General features: G+C 41.9%; 1 protein-coding gene across 3 annotated transcripts in view; it reads left to right on the top strand.

Moving 5' to 3' along the window:
• LOC120054898 (flavin-containing monooxygenase 5-like) overlaps positions 1-14670 on the top strand; it is an 85662-nt gene that overhangs the window by 47545 nt on the left and 23447 nt on the right. Inside the window, exon 1 of one of the 3 annotated variants that reach the window (XM_039002619.1) lies at positions 6428-6537. The gene's annotated coding sequence lies outside the window, so the exon portion shown is untranslated. Of the gene's footprint in view, positions 6599-9183; positions 9280-14670 lie in introns of those variants that run through there. The other 2 variants (XM_039002617.1, XM_039002618.1) reach the window with 2 other exon arrangements.

The following is a 14670-nucleotide window of genomic DNA, read 5'->3' on the forward strand; positions in this document are numbered from 1 at the left end:
CCAGCATTGCCACTAGAATGCCCCGTCACATTCTAGTGTGACTATTTTACACATCAAAAACCATTACACTACACCGATATGAATACTGAGAGCAAAGACAAAAAAAAAAAAAACATCAACGTATTTCAACATTGTTACTTTAGTGCAACATGTATTGAAACATTAATATTGTAACTTTATTGTAACATTTGAACTTGTACTTTAGTGCAATATTCATTGTAACATTGTCATTGTGACATTTTAGTGCAACATTCACTCACAACTGTATAGCAGTCGTGTGATTCATTCCCACTGAACATAAAGGTAACATTTAGGATAGAGGTAGCCTGTAGAATATGCATTCAAGTAGAGGCCTACACTGAACAAAATACAATTATATATATATATATATATATATATATATATATATATATATATATATTTAAAAAGCACCACTGCACAATGAGTGCTTATATATATATATATCATAGAGTTAGGCTTCAGAACCAAGTGCAAGATTAGTTTGTGCATCACTATTTTGAACTGTGATCAGTCAGTCCTACTGTCATACAGTATGTCTTGAATCAATTGACCTTCTTTTCCAAAAACATTTCAGTCATTTTGATTGTCTTTTTCGTCGACTTTTCTTTTCTTCCTAGAGTCCGTTGTACTTCTTCTCCTCACCCTTAATCGACTTTTCTATTTTTCTTTTATTGTCTTTTTCAGCCCATTTTCATTCGATCTTATCTCCTTTTCTACTGTCCATGGTATATCTTGAAGCACTCAATGTGCAGTGGCGCTTTGCATTTCTCACATGCATAGGTAGTACGTTTGTCACAATGACGACTTCTCTGGAACCGGTGCATCTTGTTGATTGGCCAGTGAGAAGTTTTGTCATATCTTGCCTGATCTTCAACAGTAGCAGCCAGTAAAGATCTCCTTCCGTGGCTCAGTGGTTTCGTGCCAAACTTTTGCATATTTGGGCTATATACTATGTGTTTTGGAATCACATCAGTGGCAGGCCTCTTCGATCGTTTGAACACTCAATCTTTATTTTTGACCACCTGCAGCTTTTCCCTTGGCTCTTCTGGCTGACCCGTATGGCTTGTAGAGGCCCTTGGCTCTTCTGACTGGACCCTCTGGCGGGTAGAGGCCCTTGGCCCTTCATTATCAACAATGGAGGGGGGTGGGGGAGGTTGTGGATGGGGGGGAGGGGGGGGGGGGGGGGTGAGGGGTAGGTCATCATCACTGATAACGTTGTTCCTGTCATGATCTGTTTGCATAGGTTCAGCATATGCCTTTAACAGCCTGGCTGGAAAATGGCCTGTCCATAGTCCATATCTGACCCATCGCTATCACAATCACTCAGGACAGCATCTTTCTCATTTTGAGGGATAACTGCAATGTTGCATGCCTTGTCTGGGCAGTCACCTAGATCCAACATATCCAGAACTCGACTCAAAGTGAAACTAAAAGAAAGAACAGAGTAGAAAGTTAGAACAAGAACTATGTATGTGTATAACTATGTGTATACCTAGATGCACTGTGTTATCCCACCGGTCACTATTGTTGCCGTCAACATGTTTACACATTCTATGACCACACTGAACAAAGTTGAGTAATTGCAAATGCATATATCAATACTAGACACCTTAAAGATGATGTGTACCAAAAATCTTTGTCCTAACTTTATGTTAACATACTTTACTAACCTTTTGTTTGGGAGCTTTGATGCAGTCATCCTCTTCTCATGGTGCAACCAGGAAGAAAACAGCTCTGGTCATGTGACAATTTACACTAAACATGTGACACTGCACATCTTTCATTGAGACCCTTTATTATTTAAATATTTGCTGGAAATGCATTGATAGATCATTCAGTAACATTTTTAGAGCCTTATAACTGAAAACGTTTTTTACGGTCACTATTGTGACCGATGGGATTCAATGATTTTTTTTACATTGTTTGCAAACTGATATGTGACATGTATTAATGCCAAAATAACATGTGAAACAGGGAGATAAACAGGGGCTTAACAGGATCACAGGTTGCTACTGCTAGTGTGTAGTTCCAATAGTTAGCTACTCCGCTACATGGCAAAAAAAAGTAATTCACTTCTGAAAACACTACCAAGATCTGAATTTAGTTCAACTACCACCAAGCTACTGCAAAATGGAGTTAAACTACTAGTTGAACTACATGTACTTCACTACTCCCCAACACTGCTCACTAACTCTCCTTTTCCTGATTCGTCCCGGTGCTCTGTGTCAATTTGTTTGGTAGCCTAGTGTATTTGAATGTGAGTGATTAAAGCTTTAAGGTTTGTATCAATATTAATGTGTGATTATATGATGTCCCCCCCAGGGTTACTAACACTGCCATCAGAAGAAGCTATGTTGCAGGACATAGGGAAAGACACCAGTACTATGCACCACAGGTGGGACAATCGCCATGTGATATTATATTAACACAAATAGTTCACCAACAGGTAACAAAGTATTTAAGAATGATTTATAAGCACTATACAAGCACCTGTTTATGTCGCCCCTTCCTCTCCCTCCAGGTTTGCCTGTTCGGAGCGTAATCCTCTCCAGGTGGATTATATGTAAATAGTCTGGGTGGCCATTTGATTAATTGTTCAGCAGTCTTATGGCTTGGGGGTAAAAGCTGTTAAGAAGCCTTTTGGACCTAGACTTGACGCTCTGGTACCGCTTGCCGTGCGTTAGCAGAGGCAGTATATGACTTGGGTGACTGGAGTCTTTTGACAATTTTTTTGACCTTCCTGTGACACCGCCTAGTATATAGGTCCTGGATGGCAGGAAGCTTGGCCCGAGTGATGTACTGGGCCGTACGCACTACCCTCTGTAGTACCTTACGGTCGGATGCTGAGCAGTTGCCATACCAGGCGGTGATGCAACCGGTCAGGATGCTCTCAATGGTGCAGCTGTATAACTTTTTGAGGATCTGGGGACCCATGCCAAATCTTTTCAGTCTCCTGAGGGGAAAAGGTGCCCTCTTCACGACTGTCTTGGTGTGTTTGGACCATGATAGTTTCTTGGTGATGTGAAACTCTCGACCCGCTCCGCTACAGGCCCGTCGATGTGAATGGGGGCGTGTTCGGCCCTCCTTTTCCTGTAGTCCACGTCTTACCAGATGTAGCTGTTCGGTCCTGCCGATGCATGGAAAACCCTGCTCACTGTATATTATCCATGTCATCGTTCAGCCCCGACTCAGTGAAACATAAGATATTACAGTTTTTATTGTCCCATTTGTAGGATAGTCTCGAACGGAGATCGTCCAGTTTATACTCCCGTGATTGCACGTTGGCCAATAGAACGGATGGTAGTGGCGTGTTACCCACTCATCGACAAATTCTCATTTTACCAGGTAAGTTGACTGAGAACACGTTCTCATTTACAGCAACAACCTGGGGAATAGTTACAGGGGAGAGGAGGGGGATGAATGAGCCAATTGTAAACTGGGGATTATTAGGTGACCGTGATGGTTTGAGGGCCAGATTGGGAATTTAGCCAGGACACCGGGGTTAACACCCCTACTCTTACGATAAGTGCCATGGGATCTTTTAATGACCTCAGAGAGTCAGGACACCCGTTTAACGTCCCATCCGAAAGACAGCACCCTACACAGGGTAGTGTCCCCAATCACTGCCCTTGGGCATTGGGATATTTTTTAGAACAGAGGAGAGAGTGCCTCCTACTGGCCCTCCAACACCACTTCCAGCAGCATCTGGTCTCCCATCCAGGGACTGACCAGGACCAACCCTGCTTAGCTTCAGAAGCAAGCCAGCAGTGGTATGCAGGGTGGTATGCTGCTATAATAAGGCTGTAACGTAACAAAATGTGGAAAAAGTCAATGGGTCTGAATACTTTCTGAATGCACTCTAAATAGGCCCGTTTAATTTTTTATGGCTTGCCGTTCCAAATTAAATTGAATATTTTTTGGTCATATAATTTAAAAAACAAGTTGTTTGGTTTAGGCAGGGCCATGAGCAAATAGGTAAACTGGGATATAACTAAAGAGTTAAATCAGGGTGATTTTTCCATAAATAGACAAGTATTTTCCTTTCCATGGTAGCACAATCTTTATTTTATTTTTTTATTTTTTACCCCCTTTTCTCCCCAATTTTCGTGGTATCCAATCGCTAGTAATTACTATCTTGTCTCATCGCTACAACTCCCGTACGGGCTCGGGAGAGTTCAAAACTGTTCACCTATTGTCTTTCTCTTTCATTGAGTCACCTACTCAACACATTTTATGCACTGCAGTGCTAGTTAGCTGTAGCTTATTCTTTCAGTACTAGATTAATTCTCTGATCCTTTCATTGGATTCACAACATGTCAGTTCATGCTGCAAGAGCTCTGATAGGTTGGAGGACATCTTTTCCGGTACTCGTCATAATTACTGTGTAAGTCTATGGAAGGGGGTGAAAACCATGAGCCTCCTAGGTTTTATATTGAAGTCAATGTACCCAGAAGAGGATGGAAAATAAATGTCCTGGTGCTACCCTACAAAGTGCTGTTGAGGCTACTATAGCCCTTCATTACAAAACAGTGTGTTTTAATCAGTTATTTGGTGACGTGAATATATTTAGTATAGTTTTGTTTAAAAAGGATACATTTTATGTTTCACTATTTTTATGAAGGTCCTCCCCTTCCTCCTCTGAGGAGCCTCCACTAATACACACACCCTAATTAACCTGTCTATTTGTGTGTTTGCGAGGTGGATGTGATTTTGTTCACTACAGGCGCAACTACGACTTTCAATTCCTGCCTCCCAACTTAATGCATACGTCTGGCCACTGGGTGGGGCTGTACAAGCATGTGTTCCCCCCACCCTGGCCATGGTGGGCTTCATCCATGCCCTGGGAGCCATCATGGAGTCCCGCTTGGTCAGACTGGGAGACTGATGGCCATGGGGGGCCGGGCATCAATTTGTTCTAGCCAAGCTCTGTTGCTCTGTTAATCTGTCCTGTCCACAGCTACATCGTATCCAAGCTGGTGCCGCTGCAGGTGGACTTTGTGTCCTACATGGATGACACTACCCCCTGTTCAAGAGGGTTCTTTGGGGCCCTGTCACCACCTACCAGTACAGTATCACCAGCCCAGGGCACGCCGCGCCATCTTCACCCAGTTTGAATGCATGTTCTAGCCCTTCAAGACCAGACAGGTGACATGTACTTCAGAAATATTCACACTAAACATGCAGGTAACTGACAAAATAAAGGAAATACCATCATAAAATGTATTAATAGGGCTTGGGCCACCACAAGTGAGAACAGCTTCAATGCACCTTGGCATAGATTCTACAAGTGTTTAGAACTCTATTGAAGGAATGCGACACCATTCTTCCACAAGAAATTCCATCATTTGGTGTTTTATTGATGGTTTGTGTGTGAAAAGAAACATTTATAAATACGTTATAATTCCCTGCTGTCAGTATTCTGGTCTGCACTTTATCTTACATGTCCACCCCTTCAAGAGGATTCTGTCAAAACAAGTTGAAGGTAAAATGGTGGCTGGTGAGATGAGTTCATCATGTTTGAGTTTCAGCTTCTTCCCATAGGTAGATGAAATTGACTTCTGTAGGCTAGTAACAACCTTCGGCGTTATTTAAATATGTCAGAAAAGGGTTAGCCTATAGCAGTGGTTCTCAAACCTCTCCTTGGGGATCCCCAGCTGTTCCATGTATTTGATCTATTTCAAAGCTAGCACACCTGATTCAACTTGTCAACTAATCATCAAGCCGTTGAATTAGGTGAGCTAGTTCAGAGTTACAACAAAATTGCGAAATGTCTGAGGGTCTCTGAAGAGAGGTTTGAGAACCACTGACCTATAGGACATCCCCTACTCTGATTTTTGTTCACTTCCTGATTTGTGAAGTTTCTTTACTCTGCTAATATGCTGGTCAGAGTCTGTATGCAGGACAGGCCTCTTAGGGAAAAGTTCAAATCCTCAAGGAATTAGAACGTTTGACCTGAGAGAATGTCTCACTACAGATTACAGATCCAGTTATTCCAAGAATGCATCCTGAAATCTAACATGGGGGAGCACCACAAGCACACTGTGGAGCGGCTCAGCCAGCCTCCCTTTCGGTTCTCAACTGAAGGTATGGACCAGCTGGCTCCATGTGAACTTCATTCCCGAAGCTGTTTTTTAACGTTTAGAAACATCAATAATCCGCTTGCGATACGGTTTTGGAAACCTTCGTATCTTAACTTTCATACCAGCAAGAAAGAATCTTTCTCGTTCATATGAAAAGTTAAGTTGCAAATGTTTCCAAAACTGTTGCGTGAGAGGCATATTTGTGTCGGGACATTTCACTCACAAGGCTGCAGGGGACATCCAATGACCCAATGTAATGGAATTGGAGTCCTGATAAGGGCTATCTGTGGGGTACCAAACTATGACCTGCATCTGACAGAGTTCCAGTTAACAGGGTGCAAAGTCCTTCTCACTCACTCAGACTACATTACAAACTGGGGTTACACAAAAACCTGGGTTCTGGGAGTTTAGAAGTTTTCCACACCAGCTAGCACAGGTAATAAACAGGTAGTATATACAGGCAAGGCACAGGTTTCTTGATCCACTCACTGGACCAGGTGAGTACAATCTATGGGTGACAGCCAACTGATTTTAGATTAGTTTGCATTGTTATTCAGGTTTATGAAATTATCTACATTTTCTGAGGTGTGATTCTGTTGGTAGAGTGAGTTGGATAGTTGTTGGTTTAAGCTGCCAGTACAGACAGAGGAACGATAACGGATCTGTGTGGTGATGCAATTGTGTCTCTGTAGGCTCAGTGGAAACTGAACTAGTGTCTGTCATCTGCCTTCTATAGTGTTGTCGTATGTCTCCCACCCTCTGCAGACAGACAGACGGACGGTATGTCTCAGCGTGTGTGTGATTGGGGCAGGTTCCTCAGGTTTGACCAGCATCAAGAGCTGTCTGACTGAGGGTCTGGAGCCCACCTGTTTCAGTGCAGATGTGACTACGGGGCTGTGGAACAGACTATCCGCTCCCACAAAAATCAGCCTATGGCTGAATCTAGTTACTTACCCCTGGTCTAGACGATCCTCTCCGCCACTCAGAGCTGTGCGTGTAAATATATTACAATTTGTATCAACATGCCCACAGACTGAGCATTTCAAGGTCAAAAAGAGGTCGAGGGAAATACATTTGTTTTAATGAAATAGACCACAGTGATGTCTTGGACATGCAGTGATTTAAAAATACAATTAGAAAGACTGCATGGGGGCTTTAACATGGTAAACATTTGTACCATAACTAGTTTTACACGCCAAACCAACTTTAAATGTGCAGACTGACTCGACGTACAGTGCATTCTGAAAGTATTCAGACCCCTTGACTTTTTCCACATTTTGTTACGTTACAGCCTTATTCTAAAATTGCTTTAATTGTTTTACACACAATACCCCATAATGACAAAGCAATTTGCAAATTTATTAAAGAATAAACTTATATCACAATTTACATAACTATTCAGACCCTTTACTCAGTACTTTGTTGAAGCACCTTAGGCAGCGATTACAGCCTCGAGTCTTAGGTATGACGCTACAAGCTTGGCACACCTGTATTTGGGGAGTTTCTCCCATTCTTCTCTGCAGATCCTCTCAAGCTCTGTCAGGTTGGATGGGGAGCGTCGCTGCACAGCTATTTTCAGGTCTCTCCAGAGATGTTCAAGTCCGGGCTCTGGCTGGGCCACTCAAGGACATTCAGAGACTTCTCCCAAAGCCACTCCTGCAAAAAAAATATTTGATCCATTTTAGAATAAGGCTGTAACGCAAAAAAATGTGGAAAAAGTCAAGGGGTCTGAATACTTTCCAAATGCATTGTACATTGCTTGTCAAAATGCTTTTGATACTATTGAAGGCTTAGGGGGGAGAATTCTGTGTTAAAGGCGACAATTCAGATGAGTCATCAAGTTTCTGAAAATTATTTAATGTCCGAACAGAGGCCTGATGCCAAATGTCTCAAAGGCTCCAAGGCAAATGATTGTTCTGAGTCTCAGGGTTTATATAGTAATTTTGAATGACTTATACATGCAATATTACAGACTTTGGGTAATATGAGACTGATAAGTTTCAAAGGGAATATTCACAGAATGACATTGGATATAAAGAGCTGGTGCCTGGAAGAGGCTCCATAAGCAACCACACAAAATTATAATTTTAAAAACAAGTGTGCATTGCCTGGCTAGTGTCCAGCAGAGAAAGGCCCGCTAACAAGCCATTTTATTATCTGAGTGGAAAAATACAGCTTATGCAGAATGGAAAATTACAGGTTATACTGAACATGTCCTGATATGGCCTTATAAAGATCAATCAAGTGTGTCCTCAGCCAACCCTTCACTATCTATACAATTTGAACTATGACCATTACATTTGCATAAAAGCTCCATAGACTTCAAAGGCAACATTTGGATTTGCCACTGCTCTTGGTCCGTTTCAGCCTACTTCAAGACTACAACGCAAAAGCACACACATTTACTTCAGGAAATGTCATTTTCTAGTTTATAATTGTGTTTTGTATTTATAAAAAATGTGTGTTTCTTATTCTCCCTTGATTGTAGTATCTGTGTCTAACATTGTTGTATAATTGCTGCTGATCTTATCATGCAGGGCCCTCTTGAAAAAGAGACCTTGATCTCAATTGGACTCCCTGCTTAAATTGAATTAAACCATCCTTCATAACTGCCCACATGAAAAAATACTAAAGTTTACTATAGAATATTACAAGTACTTACTATAGAATTCTGTTGTAAACTGTAATATACTGTAGAATACTATAATAAATACTACAGTATTATCCATACAAAAAAACACTGTAGTAAATACTACAAATGTCCAAAAATACACGGCAATATTAGTAATTTTTTTATGTAGCCTCTATCCTCTAGTTTGTACTCTTGTAGGCTATATCCAGCCTCTTTCTGTACCTGTTCAACATCCAACCAAATCAACTTCTTAGTGAAGAAGGCATTGCTGTAGTGTAGAAAGAGATGTTAGACATTTAAAAAGCAATGAAGAAAATGTAAAACAGTTTGATCAGGTTTGGGGTTTGTGTCTCATCTCGGTTGACTAATCAGCCACAGTTGACCAATCATAATTGTTCCACAGACACACGGCTAGTGAAATGAACCAATCAGTGCTGGTTTCAGTGACAAGGGGCTGTAAGATTTGGGGGGAGGGGTGGAAGAGAGAAAGATCTCTGGGGTTTGTAGCTTGGACGCATTTCAACCCGTGTCCACTGGAATAGGGAGGTAAGCACAACTTCCTCATCAATGTTTACTGTTTGAAAAGTTTTTTTGTGTGTTAATCGATGACGTCTCATAGCCTCGCGAATCCACCAGATCCCACAAGCGTACATTAAACGGGAACAGGCTGCATGTTTCATGCTTTTTATGAGAAAAAAAATCTAACCAGAGCAATGGGTGAGCAACTCTCCCTTTTAAATTTTCTGGGAAAACAAAAGCACGGTATTTACAGTATATTGCAAATCTTCCTGAGACACTGATTACATCAAAGACTGATAAAGCATGTTCATGGATCTCTGTGTTCCTTATTCACTGAAGAGGCAGATACTTTGTTTCTAGAGGTTCTTATTGTTCAGTTTGAAGTCAGGTATTTTTGATTACTTGTATAATTTTCTATTTATACCTTTCTGTGTTCTTCTGATCGACTCAAGCACTCTTAAATAGTGAATCATTGATTGACAATGGTGTATGGATTGAGAAGTCTATTAGTTAAGTTCTAAAGAAACAGTACCTTCAGAGACATGCAAATTACTATTTTTCAGTAAACATAGCCACTCCTGCAGGGTTAAAATAGGGTTTACATTCTCTCATCACCATCTCACTACTGCCCATCCCCCGATTCCGGGCCTATAGTCAAGGGGGCATAAACTTTTGCTCCTAGTTGGACATTTTTTTGTGACCATCCCCCAGAAACAGTGGCACTAACCAATCAGAGGCACTGGTTTGGCTACGACTCTTAAAATTAACATAAGTTATTTGCGTAGCTCTTCCCTTTGGTCTATTTTTTTCATTTTTTCATTTAATTTTTATTTAACTAGGCAAGTCAGTTAAGAACAAATTCTTATTTACAATAACGGCCTAACCCGGATGACGCTGGGCCAATTGCGTGCCGCCCTATGGGACTCCCATTCACGGCCGGTTATGATACAGCACGGGATCGAATCCGGGTCGGTAGTGACGCCTCTAGCACTGTGATGAAGTGCCTTAGACCACTGAGCCACTCAGGATCCCTCATGATTCTGATACCTCCCGAGTGGGAAACTCAGGATCATCTTTCTACAGCAAGTTAGCAAGTCAGAAATGTCCGTTTCCTAGTTCCGACTAGCACTTGAACGTGGCATTGGTCACAGGTATTTGTAATATAGTGTATTATTTTATGTTTATACCCTTCTGTGGCCTCCTGATTGACTCACTCATATATGGGTAGTATAATTTTGTACATTTATTTATTTGAAAGTATTTTAAACTTTTTACATTGTCATAAAGAGCACATGCTCAACTTCATAACAAATGTTTTTCCATCTCCAAAGGTTAAATTAAGAAAAATGACTATAATGGGTGACAATTAAACTAACATTTTAAATTAGCCATACCTTCCCTTGTGACAGGGGGAATGGATGCTTGTTGTGTGCAAAAGGGAGGGGCAACAAAAACATTGTAAAAAAATGTCTAGCCTTTCTATGTATGGGTAACAGGGTAACACTAATATTATCATTTTTAACATGGTTTAGTTAAAGCGTAGAGGTATGTGATCCAGCTGTTAAATTGAGTGTAAATTAAAGGCACTCTTCGTGGAACAACTCGTATCATGCTGTGTTACTGAGAGTTGAGCAGCTTTACAGCGATCGTTAGGATTTCCAGGAAATATGTGTTTTGGCTCTCTGCCATGTTCCGTTCTCTTTGGCTCACATCAACATTTTTGTTACCCTAGACCCTCCCTGTCCCTCTCTTCCCACTGGGCACAGAAGTCAATTCAATGTCTATTCCAAGTTGGTTCAATGTCAATTCATTGAAATGACGTGGAAACATTTATTCAACCAGCATGTGCCCAGTGGGTTTCTCTCTCTATCGCACGCTCTTTATTTCCCCTCTCTGTCTTGGCAGTATACTCCTATCCATGTATGTATGTATACTCCTATCCATGTATGTAGGTTAAGGGTTATAGGGCCCTTCTGAATCTTTCTTTTAAATAGTGCCTGAGCATTAGTGTTTACCTCAGCGTTTAAACTTTAACATCAAGAGTTTGAGTAATTGTAAACTCAGCAAAAAAAGAAACGTCCTCTCACTGTCAACTGTGTTTATTTTCAGCAAACTTAACATGTGTAAATATTTGTATGAGCATAACAAGATTCTACAACTGAGACAAATTGAACAAGTTCCACAGACATGTGACTAACAGAAATGGAATAATGTGTCCCTGAACAAAGGGGGATCAAAAGTAACAGTCAGTATCTGGTGTGGCTGCCAGCTGCATTAAGTACTGCAGTGCATCTCCTCATGGACTGCACCAGATTTGCCAGTTCTTGCTGTGAGATGTTACCCCACTCTTCCACCAAGGCACCTGCAAGTTCCCGGACATTTCTGGGGGGAATGGTCCTAGCCCTTACCCTCTGATCCAACAGGTCCCAGACGTGCTCGATTGGATTGAGATCCGGGCTCTTTGCTGGCCATGGCAGAACACTGACATTCCTGTCTTGCAGGAAATCACGCACAGAACAAGCAGTATGGCTGGTGGCATTGTCATGCTGGAGGGTCATGTCAGGATGAGCCTGCAGGAAGGTAACCACATGAGGGAGGAGGATGTCTTCCCTGTAACGCACAGCATTAAGATTGCCTGCAATGACAACAAGCTCAGTCCGATGATGCTGTGACACACTGCCCCAGACCTCCACCTCCAAATCGATCCCGCTCCAGAGTACAGGCCTCGGTGTAACGCTCATTCCTTCGACGATAAACGCGAATCCGACCATCACCCATGGTGAGACAAAACCGCAACTCATCAGTGAAGAGCACTTTTTGCCAGTCCTGTCTGGTCCAGCGACGGTGGGTTTGTGCCCATGGGCGACGTTGTTGCCGGTGATGTCTGGTGTGGACTTGCCTTACAACAGACCTACAAGCCCTCAGTCCAGCCTCTCTCAGCCTATTGCGGACAGTCTGCACACTGATGGAGGGATTGATGTTGTTGCCATCCTGTACCTGTCACGCAGGTGTGATGTTCGGCTGTACCAATCCTGTGCAGGTGTTGTTAAACCACTACGGTGCGATCAGAACGGACATTGCAATTTGTTGCCCTGGCCACATCTGCAGTCCTCATGCCTCCTAGCAGCATGCCTAAAAGGCTGACTACACCGCTCGCGTCGCGTGCGTGAACGCTGAAAAATAAATTTAGAAATCTATTTTATTCAGTTATTGCACCCACACTGCTCGCGAGCGTCTGCTTTGCCATGGGCTAAAATAGAAGTCAGTTCTATTTCTGACGCAGTTCGCGCTGCAAGTCCTGCCTCTCCCATCTCCTCATTGGTTTATAGAAGCAGGTACCCACGTGCCATCTCCTCATTGGTTATACCCACATGGGTGACTGAAGATGAATGAGGTCAGTGGTGGTAATGCACCTAATTTATGAAAGTTGCCTATCGCAATATAAAGTCAAGAGAAGAAAAAGCCTGGAAGGATGAGAGATGACTAGAAATGATTTGGTTGGCTGTTTTATGTGTGGATTAATTGGTGGAGTAGAGGACCTTGTGCATTTCAGGTAAAATAACAACTCAATGTTTATATCCCAGGACAAATTAGCTAGCAACAGCAAGCTAGCTAAATAGGAAAAATTAGCTAGCAAGTGCAAGCTAGCTAAATTGCTATAAATGTTTAATGCTTTTCGACCTGTCCCCAAATTAATATAATTGGTTCAGAGTTTTTGATATTTTGACCTGCGTGTCGTGATCACGTTTGGTGTGGGGGGACAAAATACATTTATGCATGATGGCGCACGCACGCAGCCGGTTTGGGTTCCGTGTAAGGCGTTCACGCAGATGAGCAGGGACCCTGGGCATCTTTCTTTTGGTGTTTTTCAGAGGCAGTAGAAAGGCCTCTTCAGTGTCCTAAGTTTTCATAACTGTGACCTTAATTGCCTACTGTCTGTAAGCTGTTAGTGTCTTAACGACCGTTCCACAGGTGCATGTTCATTAAGCATGGGAAACAGTGTTTTACCCTTTACAATGAAGATCTGTGAAGTTATTTGGATTTTTACAAATTATCTTTGAAAGACAGGGTCCTGAAAAAGGGACCTTTCTTTTTTTGCTGAGTTTTTTTTTTAAAGAGATGTGAGTGTTTTTAACTACTAATATGGGAATAATACAGTATTTGTACACAGCAAATTGGCAAGTGTTACCTAGTGATGATTTTTCAGTGTAACATTTCTAGAGTTGATTCAGGAGTTAAATTAACTAAGTGGTGTAAAATAACCCCAGTGTTGGTGTTAATACCCAGAGTTGAGTGTGATTGGGTCATTGTTACACTGTGTAGAGTAACACACTTAGAAATACTCAAACACACCCATCATTATCATATTTCTGAGCATGATCTATTGCAGGTTGATTTTGAATAGTTTTTCAATATCTGTGCTTGACAGCTACATTGATGGATTCATCTTATGCTTCTCAAACAAACAATAACATACATGTTTCTAAATGAATCCTATCTGTTAGTAGTTGGATTTATTGCACCCTGTTACTGAGATGGTTGTTCCAGTTTAGATGGTTTAAGTAGTCTCATTTATAAATCTTCCCTACCGTGGCAGTCATTTCAACTGCAGGTTGTGTGGGGGTTAAACGTTCCAATTGTTGGGTATCCTCACTCAGGCTGGAATTCCAATAGGGGAAAAAACATCACTTGCAAGTGAGCATAATGTGACTTGCATGCCTGATGTGGCCTGCAAACCAGAAGTTTTGACCAGTGTGTTTGTGTAAAACTATGCCGTCAAAGTAAGGCATTATGATATATGTAATGTATTATCATAAGGAGTTTAATGACAATACATTTAGGTTCTCACTTGGTGAAGGCCATTGAATGCAACAACCATGTCTCTGTCACCAACAAACACAGTAACTCTACAATTCACTCAAAGGTAAGTAAGTACCCTTGGCTTGTGCGAGCCCGGAACAGCTCATACGAGCAGGAGCCTATCTCCTGTTTCTGTAGCGTGATGTACAAATACACCCCCTTGGCACAGGGCCTTACCCCCCCAATCTATCTATAGCTAAGTGCCAAGCAGAGGATCCCATTTTTACTGTCTTTGGTATGACTCAGTCAAGGATGGAACTCTGAACCTTCCAATATCAGGGCGGACACTCTAACCACAAGACCACCGAGATCCCTCGAAAGGCACACGGGTAAATATGCAAATAAGGCTTTGCACCCTTCATAGAGAGTTCAAGGAAGAACCTTTAGAGGATTAAAGCAAAGATTCCGATAACTAACCCTGATAAATGGGTTCTTCATAGAAAAAAGCCCTTTAAAGTATTCAGTAATATGTACTGAATTGCCCCTTATCGTCCCCTGCTCTCCCACTGCCTCATGCCTCAAGGAGTGGAGACCAGGACAGGAGCTGTAAAAACGTTT

Source organism: Salvelinus namaycush, chromosome 10, assembly GCF_016432855.1.
Source record: "Salvelinus namaycush isolate Seneca chromosome 10, SaNama_1.0, whole genome shotgun sequence".
Lineage (NCBI taxonomy): Eukaryota > Metazoa > Chordata > Actinopteri > Salmoniformes > Salmonidae > Salvelinus > Salvelinus namaycush.